At 38.7% G+C, this 16,508-nt stretch overlaps 1 protein-coding gene across 3 annotated transcripts in view; it reads left to right on the top strand.

The window, feature by feature from the left end:
• The window catches only part of dpr8 (defective proboscis extension response 8), a 145,042-nt gene continuing 128,534 nt past the window's right edge, over positions 1-16,508 (top strand). For 2 of the 3 annotated variants that reach the window (XM_070283031.1, XM_017244096.3), the window contains exon 1: positions 9-103. The gene's annotated coding sequence lies outside the window, so the exon portion shown is untranslated. Of the gene's footprint in view, positions 104-16,508 lie in introns of all 3 variants that reach the window. The other variant, XM_017244100.3, reaches the window with a different exon arrangement.

The raw sequence follows: 16,508 nt of genomic DNA, 5'->3' as shown, positions 1-16,508 counted from the left end.
AAACCATCAGTAGTACAAACGCACTGAGCAAAAGTCAAAAACTCAAACTTGAAACTTTTGCCAACGCCCCGATCCCAGCCCATCCGAAGGCGCTAAGTAGCAGGTAAGTGCGGCAATAAAAATAAATGGCAATCGCGAGCCTCGTCTCGCATCGCACACATTTTCGCACATTTTATTGGATCCACCACGACCTGAACCCGAGAGTACTCAAAACTGAACACCCAAAACCTGGAACGTGAACTCTGAATACCAAACATTGAACACTAAACCCTGAACATGAACCTGAAACTCAAGCCCAATGGGGGATTTTCAGTTGAAAGGGAAGGGAAGTGGGTGGGTGGGTTAGTGGGAGTATAGTGTAGTGTTTGGATATCTCAAATATCCTAGATATGGAATAGTAATGAGCCAACCAGTACATAGTTGAAATGGAATTTATAAGCTGGCGGGCAAATCCGGTGTTGCACACACACATGTTGATTAAAGTTCCGGAAATAGAGTCTCTTGGAAAAATAAAAATATATAATCCTAAACCTTATCAGAACTCTAATTACTGAAAACCCCTTATGTTTCTCTCTACTTTATGAATAGAATATTTAATTTGCTTTCTGCTTAAACCGGAGTCTATTAAAAAATCAATCAAGTAACTAAGTGGTGAAATGACCAGCTCATATGGGAACTTGAAGAGCTCTACAGTAGGGCTATAATGATATCCGCTCAACTCAACTATTCAGCGGAAGTATAGTATACATACTTGTACTATTCAGTATGTTGAATTTTTCATACATATGTATGTAGGTGTGCACGCATTTCCCTCAATGCTAGTTTAATTTATTTCGATCTTTTATTTCTCAGCTACTACTTGGCTATAAACAGGATATGTGTTCTATATATTATATATAGGCGTATATATAGCCTGACTGACTGACTGAATGTCTGTCTCCCAGGGAAACGTTGTTTGCCACGCTTATAAATGCCATTAAAAAAAAAGGAAGAGGGTTCCAAGAGGGTAACGAACTTTATATACCCTAAGAGATATTATATAACCTAAGACCCTAAGAGATACCCTAAACCCTGAGTTCTTTTAAGGTTTTAAAGTGGGAAATATAGAGCTAAAAATCGGAAAAAGGACATTTAGGTATTCTAAAACTTCTCTGAACATGCTAACTACAATACTGACTTGAAAAATGGAACCAAAGTTGCTCCAAAAATGTATAATACCCTTTGCAAGGATATATGAAACCCCATTACCGTAAGGCTAAATGTGTTCGGTCGTATTTCGTTACGTTTCGAGTGGGTTACGAGTTGGCAACTCTGGCGGCCATATGGGCTATAACCGGCCCGCCATGACCTTTGGCCTCCCCCCCCCCAGGCCACTTATTTGCATTGTAATGCGAGCCGCGAGCAATGATCACTCATGGCAGGTGTTGACAGTAGGTTTTTTTGGTCAGAATGGGGTCTTTTCTGCAAGTGGGGGAGGGGTTACCCCAACAAATAATGATTTTAATCTTAACGCACATTTATTTTGGGGCGAGGAAGGCGGGCCGGGGCTATCTGCCAAGTTAATGCCTTCCCATGTTTTGATTGTCCCGATATTAGTATCCTGTTTAAGGACATTTCTTCCTATTAATGCTACTAGTAGTATTACTCCTGACTAAGTTAGTTCTTTTAAGGTTATCTTCCAGTATATCATTCTGAAGGATACCTTCCAAGCGAAATTAATAAATTTTCCAGATGCGAGAGTAGTGCCTGATGGCTAGATATCCTTCGTATATCACTTTAGTAAATAGTACCATGCCTGGACACTCTCTGGTTGGTTTCTCCATTCAAGCATCTCATTCTGTGATGCAATCCCTTACCGTTTTTTTCCCATTTCACCATTTCTCCATTGCACCTCCCTCTCCCCCTCCCCCTTCGCGAATTTAGCATTTATCCTGACCGGAAAGACCGCGAGGACAACGGGAAAAGCAATAAACTTGTTTGTATTTGTATTGCACTTATGCGCTGATTGCTTTTCAGCGCAATTTGCTTTTAAGTGATTCTTAGTAAGAGAAGAACATCCACACCACCCACCACCCACCACCTACAACTCCTTACTCCCATTTACCATTTACCATTCACCTGTCTCCTGGACTCTCCCCTTCGTTGCATTTCGGTTAGTTAAAGCGCAGCTCATCAGTGTCCTTTAGCCGACTGGCTAGCTCCCCCTCCACCCTGCTGCCATCTGGCTCATTACAAGACGAGCTGGGCGCCATTTCCAAGACAAGAAAGGAAAAGCGCAAAAAAAAAAAAAAGAAAAGCACAAGCCATTGAATCACCTATTGCACACACTGACACACACTGACATACACCTACTCACACAATCGCATTCACTCATACATCCTGGTACTCAGCGCTGTTTGCCAACGCCTCCGATGCTTGGTCCTGCACACACAATTCCCCACATTCCAAGTCCATGTTTTCGCAGTACACTTGGGAAAATTAAGGAGATACAAGGACCTCGGCAGGGCATTACTGCTTAATCCTTCATATAGTGGTATTCTTAAGAAAAGAAATCATTAAAATTTGTATTTAAATTCGAATCTTATCTTAAGATTTAAGACATCCTTTATTGCAATTTCCAGTGCAGGGCTTGGTCCTGGTCATATCCGTATCCTGGCCCGTGTCTGTGTCTTGGCCCATGTCCGTGCCCGTGTCCGCATCGGTGTCCGCTTCCCATGTCCATGTCCGTGTCCGTGTCCGTGTTCGCTTCGCTTGTTCATTTTCAATTTCGTTTACAGCATAGAAAATTTGCCGAGTTTTTGCTCTGTTTGTGCTTTCCATTTTATTTCATCTTCATTTTCATTTCAACGACTTTGGTAGCGAATGGCACTGACCCGCCTCCAAAAAGAGTACCGCCTCCATTCTAGAGGTACTCCTCCCTTTGGTTGTGTTTCGGTGTTTCGGTGTTCGAGTGGTGCGAGTGTACATTGGGTGTGTTGGCCAAAAGGGTGTTGTTGTCTCAACTTCTCGACTGTGACTACACTTGAATAATTGTTTATTTTAGTTAAATATGTGTTATAGTTACTTTAAGGTTCTTAAAAATTGATATAGTCAGTTCAAAGGATGTCTGTGAGTTGGGGATATAATGATATTTGTACAAGAAAGCTTTATTTATTCGTAATAGGCTTATCGATAAACTAGACAAGTGTTGGAAAATGGTGGAAAAGGTTTGAAAATACCTGATCGATGATCGCCTATCGAAAAATGGAGGTTACCATCACTAACGATAAAAAGAAGCCATTTTGAAAATATCTTATCGATAGTGTAGCGATTTGCAACGATCTCCTATCGAAATCAGCAGTCTTACATCACTAACGATGGAAAGAAGCCATTTTGAAAATATCTTATCGGTAGTGTAACGATCGCCTATCGAAACAAGCAGTCTACCACCACTAACGATGGAAAGAAGCAATTTTGAAAATTCCTTATCGATAGTGTCACGGTTTGCAACGATCTCCTATCGAAATAAAAGTCTGCCATCGCTAACGATAGGAAGAAGCCATTTTGAAAATATCTTATCGATAGTGTAACGGTTTGCAACGATCGCCTATCGAAATCAGAAGTGTACCACCACTAACGATGGAAAAAAGCCATTTTGAAAATTCCTTATCGATAGTGTCACGGTCGCCCACCAAAATCAGCAATTGACCATCGCTAACTAAAAGAAAAAGCTTATCTGCGATAAATTAGAGCGAGGGAATCATTATTGCATCGACTACAAACGAAAACCAATACCAAAAGAACTCAAATCATTGCAAAAATGTATAACCTTTTCATTTAATAAATATATATTGATATACCGAACTTTAGTTGGTCAATGCCAGTGTTGTAAAGTACCTTTTGTTCGAAATATGCTGATAATCCGATTCCAATACTCGACAAAAAAATGCAATTCTGCAATTTCTGTGAAACAGAAATCAGAAAATAGAAAGCACTTTGCCCATTGGCCATTTTTAAGCCATAATACAAAAATATTTGAAGCCTTGACCCTTTTTTTTCGTGATTCGACTGCAAATCCGGCCGCACTTTGAATCAAAATCAGTGATATTTTAATAATTTGCAACAATCTCCCACTCTGTTTGGCCGTGTTGCATAGTTTATAATGTTATTTGGCCCGGCTAATCTGTTGCCTGGCCACTTCTCTTGGCCACATTGTTGTTTTAATTCGTTTGGCCCCGGTTGGTTCAAATGGGGTGGATGGGTTGGTTGGTTGTCTGGTTGGTTGGTTGGTTGTTTGGTTTATTTTTTGAAGGATCAAGGAGGTAGAAGGAGGATAAGGCTTACACTCCCGCAAAAGTATGCAACAGAAATTGTTGCCATTGTTGCCATGCTGCGAATTCAATAAACGAGAAACGCAAACGAGACGAGACGAAAAACAGAAACAGAAACAGAAACTGAAACCGAAACGAAACGAAGAAATGTTAAGGCCAACAAACGAGAGCAACATTTCAACCATTCCAAATTGCCATTCTCAGCGCCATTTCCTTCCCGGCACTATCCTCCTCATCCAGATGCTTGCATCCTAGCCATCCCAGCCATCCCCGGCCATCCCATCTGACTTTTTGCTGTTATCCTTTCGCAGATTCTCCCCCCCAGTGCTGCATTTTTGTTTATTGTCATTTCAGTTGTGCCGAGGCTGTTTAGTGCGGCCAGGAATGCCGGCGAGCATCGAGAAAGGGGTTGCCATTCCTGCCTGCTGCATTATCCTTTATTATATTGCCGGCATTAACGTTTCCGTTTGTGGCTGCCACATGGAGAAGACACCAGGACCCTCTCACACTCCTTCAAGCTATAGTTAAAAAATTGAATAACTTTTCATTAAGAACTTATCTCTTAATATTTGTGTTATTTTTTGAAAAAGTGCACTCTTCTCTTATGAAAGAAGGACCTGCTCCTGAGCCTGCCGATAAGCTCAACCATCCTTTCGTCCTGTTTGTTCTTTCGTTTCCCTCATTTGGTTATTCTTAACTGATTTCTGTGTTATTTTTAAAAAGGAATTCCAACAATTGCACACGCAATCCGGCCCTTAAATTATAAATAAGCCATGCTACATGGAGGGAGAGGAGGAGGAGGAGGAGGAGTGGTGGTAGAGTCGTCGCAACACATGGCCAGCCGGCCGACCGGCCACAGGACGATTGTCCTTTTGGCCAACTCAGCTGGAGTCTGGGTTAAGTGCGGCATTAACAATCAATTACAAGCATTACGAGCCGTAAAACTGACGCATTGACCAAATACCGACTCCGACTCCTCATGTCCACCGAAAAAGGACGAAAAAGGATGGCATTACTCACTCAGCACTCACACACATGCTCTCAAAGCTATACATATACTTATGTACATATGTATGTATGTATATATGTTCTGAAAATGGCGTTCGCTGTGAAAAATGTTGCGTGCAAAGTAAACTCAACGGGAAAATGGAAAAAAAAGAGCAACCGGCTCGGTCTCAGCGGTGTCTGAGTTACGGTTTGTTGGCTCCTTGTATAATAAGCTAAGGGATATAGCCAGGACGAGGACGAGGGCCAAACCAACCATCCAGAAGCCAGTTGTTGTTTTCTTAAACGAGCCATCTGCAGAATGCCAACTTGTATTTATGCAGTTCTTTCAGCAGATCAGTCTCGGGATGACATTTAAGAAAATATCCTTTTATTTCAAATTTACAATAGGGATGTCGGAAATATATCAAAATATCGATATATCGATATATTTTCTCTTAAAAAAATATTATTATCGTGATATTTTTTGGGCAAAAATAGTCGATAATAATATTTTTGAGTTGGTGTTCTCCGATATTAGTTGCGAAAGAAAGGAAATGCAGGTTTACTTGAGTATGCCATTTTGTATTTGGGAGACAAATCCGTTGGAATTCTGGAACTCACAAATTTCAACGATGACGATGCTAGCGAAGGTTGCTTTAAGTTTTCTTATCACGCCTGGAAGTTCGGTTCCATCTGAACGGTTGGCTTCTGCCATTAAATGTGTTGTCTGTGACTCCCGTAGTCGAATGACATACCAGCATATAACCGAAAGAGTTTTTTTTAAATCATTGAAGAAAGATTTATTTTGTAATTAAGAGCATTAAATAAGAGAATTAAGTAATTAGCATTATTAAGTACATATTCCATAAATTCCATGAAACTTTTTTTTTTGTATAAAGTTTTTTTTATAAATAAATTTGAATACAATGTCCTTAATAATTTTGTTATTTTTTATTTCAAAGAACTTAAATAAAAGTTGCTTGAGAGTGGGTATAAATATTTGTTGTTTTTTCAATTCACTTTTTAAATAAAAAATATGTCTTGTTTGCAGTTCATGGCGGATGACAACACATATTAAAACCTTTTTTTAAATTTAAAAATAACCTTTTTTCAGTTTTAGCTGACTATTAAAAATATCGAAAATACTCGATATATCGATTTTTTTTTTGTGATGTTTCTGAATATTATCGATTGATATTTTTTCACAGCAAATATCATCAATACGATATTTTTTCAAAAACCAACAACCCTAATTTACAATGAAATAATACATACATAATGGTGGAAACCCTACCACCCTACTATGGTTGCTCTCCCTCTATTATTATCTATAATATCAATTCATTTAATTGTCTAGAATTTTAGCAAGAAATTTAATTAACTTGCTCCTCTTTCATGCCTTCCATGGCCTTCTCGTTCATTAGTTGATGACACTTTTAATCGTATCTTTGGCACTGTCCTTTGAAGTGCATTTTTTTTTTTCAAAACAAGAGACCAGTCTGAACTCTTCCTTCTTTTTTTATATTATTTTTATTTTATTTTTTTTGTGGGGTCCTCTTGTTGTCTTCGCACTTGAGCGACAAAACAAACGATGTCGACGCCGGCAAAAATAATACAAATAAATTTTATTTTGTGGTCAAGTTATACACGCACACGGCAGTAACTCACTTAGAGGACTACCGAGATACATCTACATCTGCAGATACAAACGCAGACACAGATACAGATACAGATACAGATTCAGAGGCAGATACAGATACAGATTCAGAGGCAGAACCATCAAGCAAATGCCAGACGCATTGTGCACAGATTTATGCCAACTGTTGGGCAGTCCACCCCCCTCCCCCTCCTGACCCATGTGCCTCCCTTCTGTGTGTTGGCCATAAAAAATGAGTTGCTGTTGGTCGTCAGCTGTTAGATCTACCGTTTCCTATCCCACCCACCCACCTACCACCCCCGCAGGGCAGCCTTTAATGGCCATTGTTATGGCCGTTATGCTGATTATAAGCTCTTCTTATACAAGCACCCCCCCTCTAAAAAGCAAACAAGTTAACTGCATAGAAGCGTGTAAGCCTCTGACATTTTTGGGGTCCACCCTTTTTTTGGGAAATAGAAAATACAAGAATAACAAGAATGGAAATAAAAAATTTAGTATATTTGAATTTTCCAACTGCACCGAAAGGTGTAAAGCCTGATGAGGGTTAAGCGGTGTCCAAGTTGGTTCAAGCACTGAGAGAAAATTATATAAAGAAGGACTAGGGATTATGGATATATATAAAAATAGCCTTAATAGCCTCTGAGCTCTTTTTTTTTTTTAAGGTTATAGACTCTAGACTTCCCCTAGCATGTTTTACACGCTTCTTAAGACCTGTTCAGACATGTTCTCTCAGTGTGACCGTCTGTGCATAGTTGACCAATGTATTTGTATATCTGGTGTATGGTGTGCTGTGCCAGCGGAAATGTTTTTGCCGTGTATGCTGACGGAGCAGAAACCCACTCCCCAAAAAAAAAAGGAGGGGCCAGCCAGAAGATTAAAAAATGTGTATATAAACAACATTTCCTTCCCCCCCCGCCTATATTACCCCCTTTTTGCGGTCCAGACCCCCCATCCGGTCGCTTTATATTGAAATATTTCTGCGGCCATGCAAATTTAATTCGCCGCATGAGGAAAACTCTGTTCGAAACTGAAGCCAAAAGCCTCTTGCCACATGTGTGCTAATTGGTGGCGCCACTGGGTGGCAAGATACCAAAAAAAAACATGCTTAATTTTTCAACAAAATCGCTATTGTCACAGCTACAGAGCTTAAGACTTGTTCAAACATGTTCGTTTAGTGTGACCATGTATACCTTTGATTTTAAAATATTATAGAAAGCACACATAAAGGGTTAATTTAAGTAAAAACAACGATTTAATTGAGCGTAACTTAGTCTAACTAAAAAAGTAAACATTTAATCACATGTATAAGCTTTGAAAAAATATATATTTTTTCTCTGGAAGCTTCTGGGTATTTGTTTAAAATTAAAATACAAACAAGTTTTTTTTGTTACTTGATGGGCTTTTTATTTAATCAGTCTTGGTCCCTAATCCCCTTGGTTTTTAATTCACAAAATCCTGTATCATCCTGGCTTGTGAAGGAGGACAGAACTACCATAGTTGCCAAGTTTTGTTTATGATTTTGATCTTCTGGAATTAATGGTTGCACTGTTTCAACACACCTTTTGTGTTTTTATTTTTTAGGGGGGTTAGGGTTAAGTTTTGTATTGAAGTGGTAAATATTTTTGAAACTTTCGAAATGGTTTGGGTTTATTTTAAGAGGCGTACTGTGTCCGCCTCTTGTGCGGTTACCATGGGGGACAGGCGGACAGGCTTTTGGCCAAAGGCTGCCAAAAGCTTTGTGGTTGGCTTTCCCAGTAGCCACAGTTGTGCGGAACCAGAAGTAGCAAGGAGCAAGGAGTAAGGAGGAGTAAGGTCGAGAAACCCGGGAAACCGAACCAACCGGAAGTGCTGCATTGCGTCGACTTCCGGTCTGTTTTTGCCTGGACTACCTCCACTACCATCCATATCCTCCACATCCACTTTCAATTCCAATCCTTGGATCCACATCTGCCTTAGAGTTGTCCCCTCGGCAAAGTCCTGCTCTTCTCTTGCGTCTGTTTTCAGTTCATTTAACATGCCATTTGTTGGGCAATGCCCGAAAATGGATTTATTGTTGTAGTTGCTGCATAAATCATGGAGCTTTTCACGCACTTTTCCACACGAAATGAAAGAAGCGACTGTCAAGCGACTGGCTGGGCTTTTCTTTTCTTTTCTTTTGTTTTCATCTCTCAGAGCTTATAATGCAAATGCCGTCTTGAAGGGGATTCTGGTTGCGGACTTAATATTAACTGATTTCTTATCCCAATTGAATCTTAATCTAAGGTCTAGAGATAGTTAATGGTTCCTCACTATCGGGAAAAATAATAGAAAATATGCTCCAGTTGCCCTGCTCATCAAGCCCAGCCCCTTTGTGGATCAATCTCGACATTGCCTTAAAATCCCCATTAGGAGGTAAACAGAGAACTGCCCTGTGCATGCTATTCGCTTCCGTTTTTCGGAACTTTTCCCTCAAAAAATGGGGGGCAGGGGGGGGAATGCAAATTGCTTTCGAAATAATTGCACTGACAAGAGGGGGGCGGTCTAGATTGGGAATCTGATTTGGGGGCTAGTCAGCTGCCAAAGTGCTCAAATATTTGCTGGCCATTTTGCATCCATTTTCCCATTTTTTTTTTTTTTTAGTTTTTTGGAAAAAGTTTCAGTGCCAGCTAGAAACTCGAAATAATTTGATCTATTTAAAAGTTAAGGTGTAAACTAATAACTGCTTAATGGAATCATTTAAAAACTATATATAAATATTTAAAACTCCATGCTTGCATGTCTAAAGGAGCATGTCTGCTTTTTTAGTAACAACTTCATAAGACCCTAAACAAAATAATTTATTTTATTTTTAACATTTATTATATGGCCATCAAGGTAATAAATCTTTATTTTATTTTCTAATTTTTAATAAAAAAAAAAAATATTCAAGTTATAAGCTCACCTGGTCAAGTGAAAGTCACGCAATCTCACACACAGGGTTTGGGGTGTAGAGTGGCGGGGGTCAAAATGCAAAATGACCACTATAGTGGCACCAGGACCACGCCCCCCCCGCCCCCTTTATCCAAACGCCTTCAACAATTTACCAGGTGCATTTCTCGGTGGGGAAAGTGGCGCTGTTGATGATGCCGGGTGACGTTGCCCAAACTTTCTGACACTTTAAAAACTTTGCCCACACACACGAGGACTATATATACGTATATATATATATCCTTACATATCCTTATATATGTACATATACACATATTTGAAAAGCCTGGTTTTGAAAGTTACGTTAAATGGTTTTAAAGGTTTCGGTTTTTGGGGTTGTGCCAGGGTTGCCAGCATGTAAAGTTACTTCTTTCAATGATCCCTGCATCCTTGTCCCCTTTTACAGTAGCTGTCTATTGAAATTTTTGTTTTCTAGAGAGCCAGGTCCTGGAATTAGCCTGCCCACCCTGACATGTCCTGTTCGGCCTTTGAAGAGGACCTCCTTGGTCCTGGCATTTGTCAATAACTTTTATTATTGCCACAGATTTTTGTGTATTAGCCAGTCAACTGTAGAATTTTAAGTTCAATTTTCCGGCCAACTAATGAGTGTATGCAGTGCCTGCCAGTGAAAATGTTGAATGAATTTTCCTCTCAAATAATTTATTTCGGGAAAACGGCTTATACTGGTTCCTTACATTTCCTTACTTTGATTAATGAATCCTTTTTTGGGGAAAGCTTTGGGGAGCTTGAGTCTCGACTGCATTTTTCCTCAATTTGTCAGAGATGGCGGCGATTATGGGGTATATGGAAATATGCACAAGACGGCTTTGAACAGGACTCATTAGGGCCCTGGGACAGGACCCTCCCTCCCTCTCTTGTAATGAAAAGCAATAACATTTTTATAAAATATTGTGAGTTTCGGGCCAAGAGCCCCTGGGCTGTTGTCGTTTTTATTTTGAACATCACTCAAATATTTGCCTCAATGATTCGTTTCATTATTCTTTGTATTGTTCTCTTTTTTATAAAAAAAAAAAATAATAAAAAAATATATATATGTATCCTCTGAAGGCGACTGAAATCTGCAAATGAATCGCTCTATTATGGTTGTCCTGTGATGTCCTGTTCAATGGCGCTGCCCCCGCAGATATACACAGAGACAGACATTGGGTGACAGAAGAGCGCAACTACAAACGATGCCATTTTTTATCGACTGTCATTTATTTATTATTTATTTGATATGTTCGACTCGATTTTTTTTTGTTTTTTTTTTTCACTCGCCTAACAGCCTTATCCTGTCCATCTTTTATTTTTTGTTTTTTTCTGTTTGTTTGTTGGCTGTTTGAATTTATGCTCAATAATTTAATAGGACATCAGTTTTATGGCCTTGCTGCGGCATTCGTTTGGAAGGGGTTCGCTTCGTGTTTTGTTGGCCCAACCAACAAGCCTCATACTTTTTCCTACGCACTAGCATCAAATTTTATGACTGAGGCGATGCCAATTTGCGAAACGCAATCAAACAAACAAAAAAATACCAAAAAAAAAATAAATAAAAGCAACTGGCAAGTGGGTGAGAGAAAGATGTGACCTCGGCATGTTGTAAATTTCCGTAATTTACTTGATTGCCCTGGCAACCCTGGGCACCTGTCGTCCTGGATGATGGTCCTGGTCCCTCCACGACTCGACAATGGCGCATAATCAACAGAATCGCGCAGAATTAAAATTGTATATAAAGGCATATTACGACTTCACACATTGCCAACCCAAAGACTATCCACTGATGGTCCTTTTCAATGGCTTGTCTTTAATATGAAAAATATTGAATCTTTTTAAGGATTATCACCAATCTAGTGGATGGCTGCCAGTCTGCCAGACCGCCCCACTCGCATTTCTGGCAATAAACTCGAGTAATTGCAAATGTTATTTGTGCGCCTTTTCGCGCATCACTCATACGCCCCGTTTTCTAGGGGGTGTTCTAGGGGGTGTCTCTCTGATTACAAACACATAAACATTTAAGTCAATTTGCATTTTCATAGGTTCTAAAAAAGCAACAAACAAATACAAACACTCGACTCGAGCCGAAAACTGAAACAAAAACCCCAAAAAAGCAGCAGGAGTCACAGGGAAGGCGAACCTGAGAGTTGAAAGAGGACAAAAGGACCAAGGAGACTCGGAACGGAAACGGAAGCGGGTGCTTGCATTAGCGGAAGTTGTCTTACAAGCGACAGTCGGTGGCTCCGCGGCCGTATTTCGTATCTACCCTGGGGGGGGCTTGGAAGCTTATGGGTTGGGGAATATTACAAAAATACTCCACGAAATGAGAGAACAACAGAACCAGAAAACACACACAAACACATACAAAAAATGCTCATGAGCATTTAACGGCTCACCTCCTCGCGCGGTTGATTTGGCAGCACCATCCTGTCATTCCTCACCAGGATCCAGGATCCTTACCAGGCAACCACCCACCCACTCACTGGCTGTCTGTCATATTCATAACAACATTTAAACATGCGCCCCATTCGAAACGCACTTTGACTGAAAGAGCTTCAAGCCAATGTCTTTGGGTATATTGGGTTTTTAAACAAGGACATCGAAGGACTACAGAGAGGTTTACAAACCTTAGGAGTTTAAATAGTTCGTGGGGAAACTATAAAAACACTTGAAAAGAACTTGTAGATTATAATTGATCTTTTATGAAATTTTAATAGAAATCCTAAGGAAATCCTAATTTTATAGTAATACCTAAGGAGGAGTGTGAATAGTTCTAGTTTAGGTAAGATACTATTTGTTTTTTGAAGGTACTTGAAGGGGAATTAAAAGGTTTTAGCGAAATATTGCTTTTTAATTGTTACTTTTTTTAATTATGTTTTAATATTGAAATAATAATAAATATAGAATACAAATATATATAAAGAAAGATATAGAAAGGATAGAAGTATATACAGATATATAGTAGATATATACATAGAAGTAGCTAAAGTTATAGTATTACCATATATACTCTATAAATATCATTGGAAAAAGGTATTTGTGAGCTAGAGACTGAAATATTTAAAATAATAAAATATCTTGATAGAAATGTTCCTATTATTTATTCCGTCATATACAGTTATAGTATTATTTTTGTATTTTTCTATTTTTTTGAAAAAAAGAAACTATAAATACCCGGTACTTGAAAGGGAATAAGAGAAAGGTATTAAGTAGTAAGAGAGAGAAACATTGAAAGTACAATTACAATGTAAAATAAAAATATGGTGAATGACTAATTACAGTCAAATTTTTACCTTAAATATTCTATTATATGGAAATATTTATTAAATTTGAAATAAAGACTATAAATACCCGGTACTTTAATGAGAATATTAATACTGACTAATTACAGTACATTTTTGACCATAAATATAGTCTATTAATGGAGTCTATTTAATGGAAATATAAGAAATATTCATTAAATTTAAAAAAAAAAAAACGTACATTTCAAAAAAATTCATTAAATATTAAATTATATTAAAAACGCTATAACTACCCGGTACTTGCAAAGTCGTTTGGCTAAAGAAACCTTCTTAAAATTAAAAATTTCATTATAATAGAATACTAATTCAACTAAAATCTAACAAGTAGTTGGATAACTAATTTTTCAGAATATAATATAAACTTTTAAACAAAAATTAGTCTTTTTTTGTAGCAGTAATTATGCACTTTTGTGGCCAACAAGGCTTACTTCCGGTGCGTTGAACATTCGGTTTTTGTGGCTTACAGTTAGATGGTTTCATTAAAGTTGAACTTTCAACATGAGTGTCTAAACTCTAATTTTAATTTAATTATCAAAGCTTATTATTAAATAATGGTATCTCTTGTTCGATCATCTATTTAATTTCCAAAGCATTTCATTTTTCGTTTTTTTTTTTTTTTTTTGTATTTTTGCTGTTAAAAGTTTACTTATTTTGGTGTTGCTCGACATTGTCTCTCGGTTGCCTTTGACACGTGCGTCTCAGCGGTTCTGGCAGGTCCTTCTTGCCGCCCCCCCTGGCAGGACCCTTATTTATGATGTTCATTTGCAGAGCTTAGCATAACTGCCGCGAGTGGGGGGGGAGTTGGAATGATGGTGAAAAGCTGCTCATAATTCAGACAGGCCATGGCCGGGAAGATGTGGGGCCTCTGTCATCTATGTTTGGGGCCCCAGGTAGTACTATAAAAAGAAGTTACAATGCCACTCGCGACTGGCAACATGGGGGGTGGGGGGGCGGTATGGGGGACTCCCTCCAATGGGGTTCTGTTCTGTTCTGGCCGTAAACAAAAGCAAATTGTCGTTGCCTGTCGTCGTTTTGTCATCGCCCTCTAAATTATGTCACGTAATTAAGCTGCATTGATGTGATAGTCGTTGCTTCAAGTATTTTTATGCAATGGCATTTAATTAAAAAAAAAAAAAAATAAATGCTCGTATAATGGCCATTGAAGGATATGGCTCCAAGGATGTGCCGGCTTCAGGCACAATCATAATGTTCGTCTATCTTATTCCGAAAATGTTTCCAATTCATTGCCTAACCAAATTTTGATTCATAAACAATAACAATAACAGGAATGGGCAAATGGGGTAAAGGCGTTTGCAGAAAATTTTCATTAAATTTTTAACCAAAACTGGCCAGAAACAGTATCAGCACCAGTTGAGTTCTGGCCTGGCCTGGCCTGGCCTGGCCTGTTCCCGAAAAACAAAACAAACCACAAATTGCCAGGGTTCCCTGGCCGACAGCGCAAATAACGACAGCGCCAGAGAGTACAAATTGTTATACAAAATGGCCAATTAAACTGCCAATCGCCGCGAGTGTCGCGGGTGGGAGGTCAGAGGTTAGGGGGTGACTGTTTCTGTTTCTGTTTCTGGCGCTAAAAGCAAAGCCAAAATTCTAATTCCAATTGCATTTAATGCACAGGCAAGGCATCGCAAACACGCTAGGCCAGGCCAACCCAGGCCAGGCCAACCCAGGCCAGCAAACAAACAAACAATCAAAACATCGAGGGGACGAGACAAACAATCAAGAAAAAAAAAATAAAAATTAAACAAAAAAGAATGGAAATTGGAATAGAAATAGAAAGAGAAATAGTAATAGAACTAGAAAGAACAAAAAGCTGGCAAATAAATAAATAAATAGAATGATAAAGGTTCTTTTGAAAAATTTAAAATATGAAAATAGGTTCTGAAAAAGCTAAAAAAGAGAGGTTATGGCATATGACCAGCAGTGTGACCAGCTCACTAAAAGAACAAGTTTCAACCTGAATAAGTTAGATATTTAATGGGCATTGACTTTCTCAGTCCTTCTCAGTTTTCTAACTAAATAGAATGATAAAGGTTCTTTAGAAGAATTTAAAATATAAGAATAGGTACTTAAAATTGCAATAAAAATGTCCAAAAGCCAGTGTGACCATCTCACTAAAAGAACAAGTTTGAACCTGATTTATTTAGACATTTAATGAGCACTGACTTTCTTAGACCCTCTTAGTTTTCTTGGCAACCCACAATCACTTTCTCCTTCTCAAATATTCTTTGCGTGACTAGTTGATTCTTTAAATGGTTAATTTTTTTTAATACGCTTTGGCCTTGTTTTTTTTTTATTGCCTTGTCTGCGGCAGTCTCATGAGGGGGGGGGTCTCATTATTTATAGACTCTCGCATTCAAGCCTGGTCGTAGCGGCAATCGACCTCTTCCGGCTGATTTTATTCCCATTAATTATGTTCTATTTTTGTTTGGCGTTCGGTTATTTATAATGCCAGGCGTTGTCTACTTGAAATGTTTGGACACGAGTTCCATAACCTGCACTGGGGTTATGGTGTGATTCGAAAACGAGGTCGTCCACGAAGGGTTATCTATTGATTTTGGGGGGTGGCAATCCCCATCCCCATCGCTATAAAAAAAAATAAATAAATAAATGCTGAAAGAGAGAAAAGCTGGATAGAATACGTCTTTTATCGTAAAAATAAGTAAAAATTCACGTAAAAATACTAGAGCGGACAATTAACGGACAAACGGACAGACGGACGGACAGATAGTTGAATCTAAAAATACTCCATGAACTTTTGGACTCATTTTCTGGACTCAGACAAAGCTGAAAACTAATTTCTGCACTCTACTTGTGCCAGAGCGTAAACTAAACATTGAAATTAGTTTCGAAATTTGTTCTGGAGAAAGCAGGGGAAACACTCACTCGCACACGTAAACACCGGAAGCACAATGCTGGCTTTCTTCTCCGCATGCCGTTTCCGGTTATCCGGAGATGAGTCTGCAACACATCTTCTGTTTTTGTGATGAGTGCGAATTTCAGTAGTCGGTGTACAGCTGAGTCAACAATGAAGTTGCTAAAGTAGAGGTCATTCCTCTTAGAGATGGACCACTGGCTATCGAAAAAATTTCGGAAATTATCGTGATTTATAGAGAATAGTTAGTATCTTGAAGAATTTTTAAGGATATGAGATATTTTATGTTTTGATGTACAACTTAGTCAACGTAAATTATATACCAATTAGAGATGGACGTATGGTTATCGAAAATATCGGAATTTATCGTGAGGTTTAGTTAAGCTTTTCGATAAATGCAGTATTTTGCAAGAATGCTGTTA

Source organism: Drosophila bipectinata, chromosome XR (genome assembly GCF_030179905.1).
Source record: "Drosophila bipectinata strain 14024-0381.07 chromosome XR, DbipHiC1v2, whole genome shotgun sequence".
Taxonomy (NCBI): domain Eukaryota; kingdom Metazoa; phylum Arthropoda; class Insecta; order Diptera; family Drosophilidae; genus Drosophila; species Drosophila bipectinata.
Note: the sequence above shows the minus strand (reverse complement) of the source record. Positions and strands in the feature narration are given on the sequence as shown.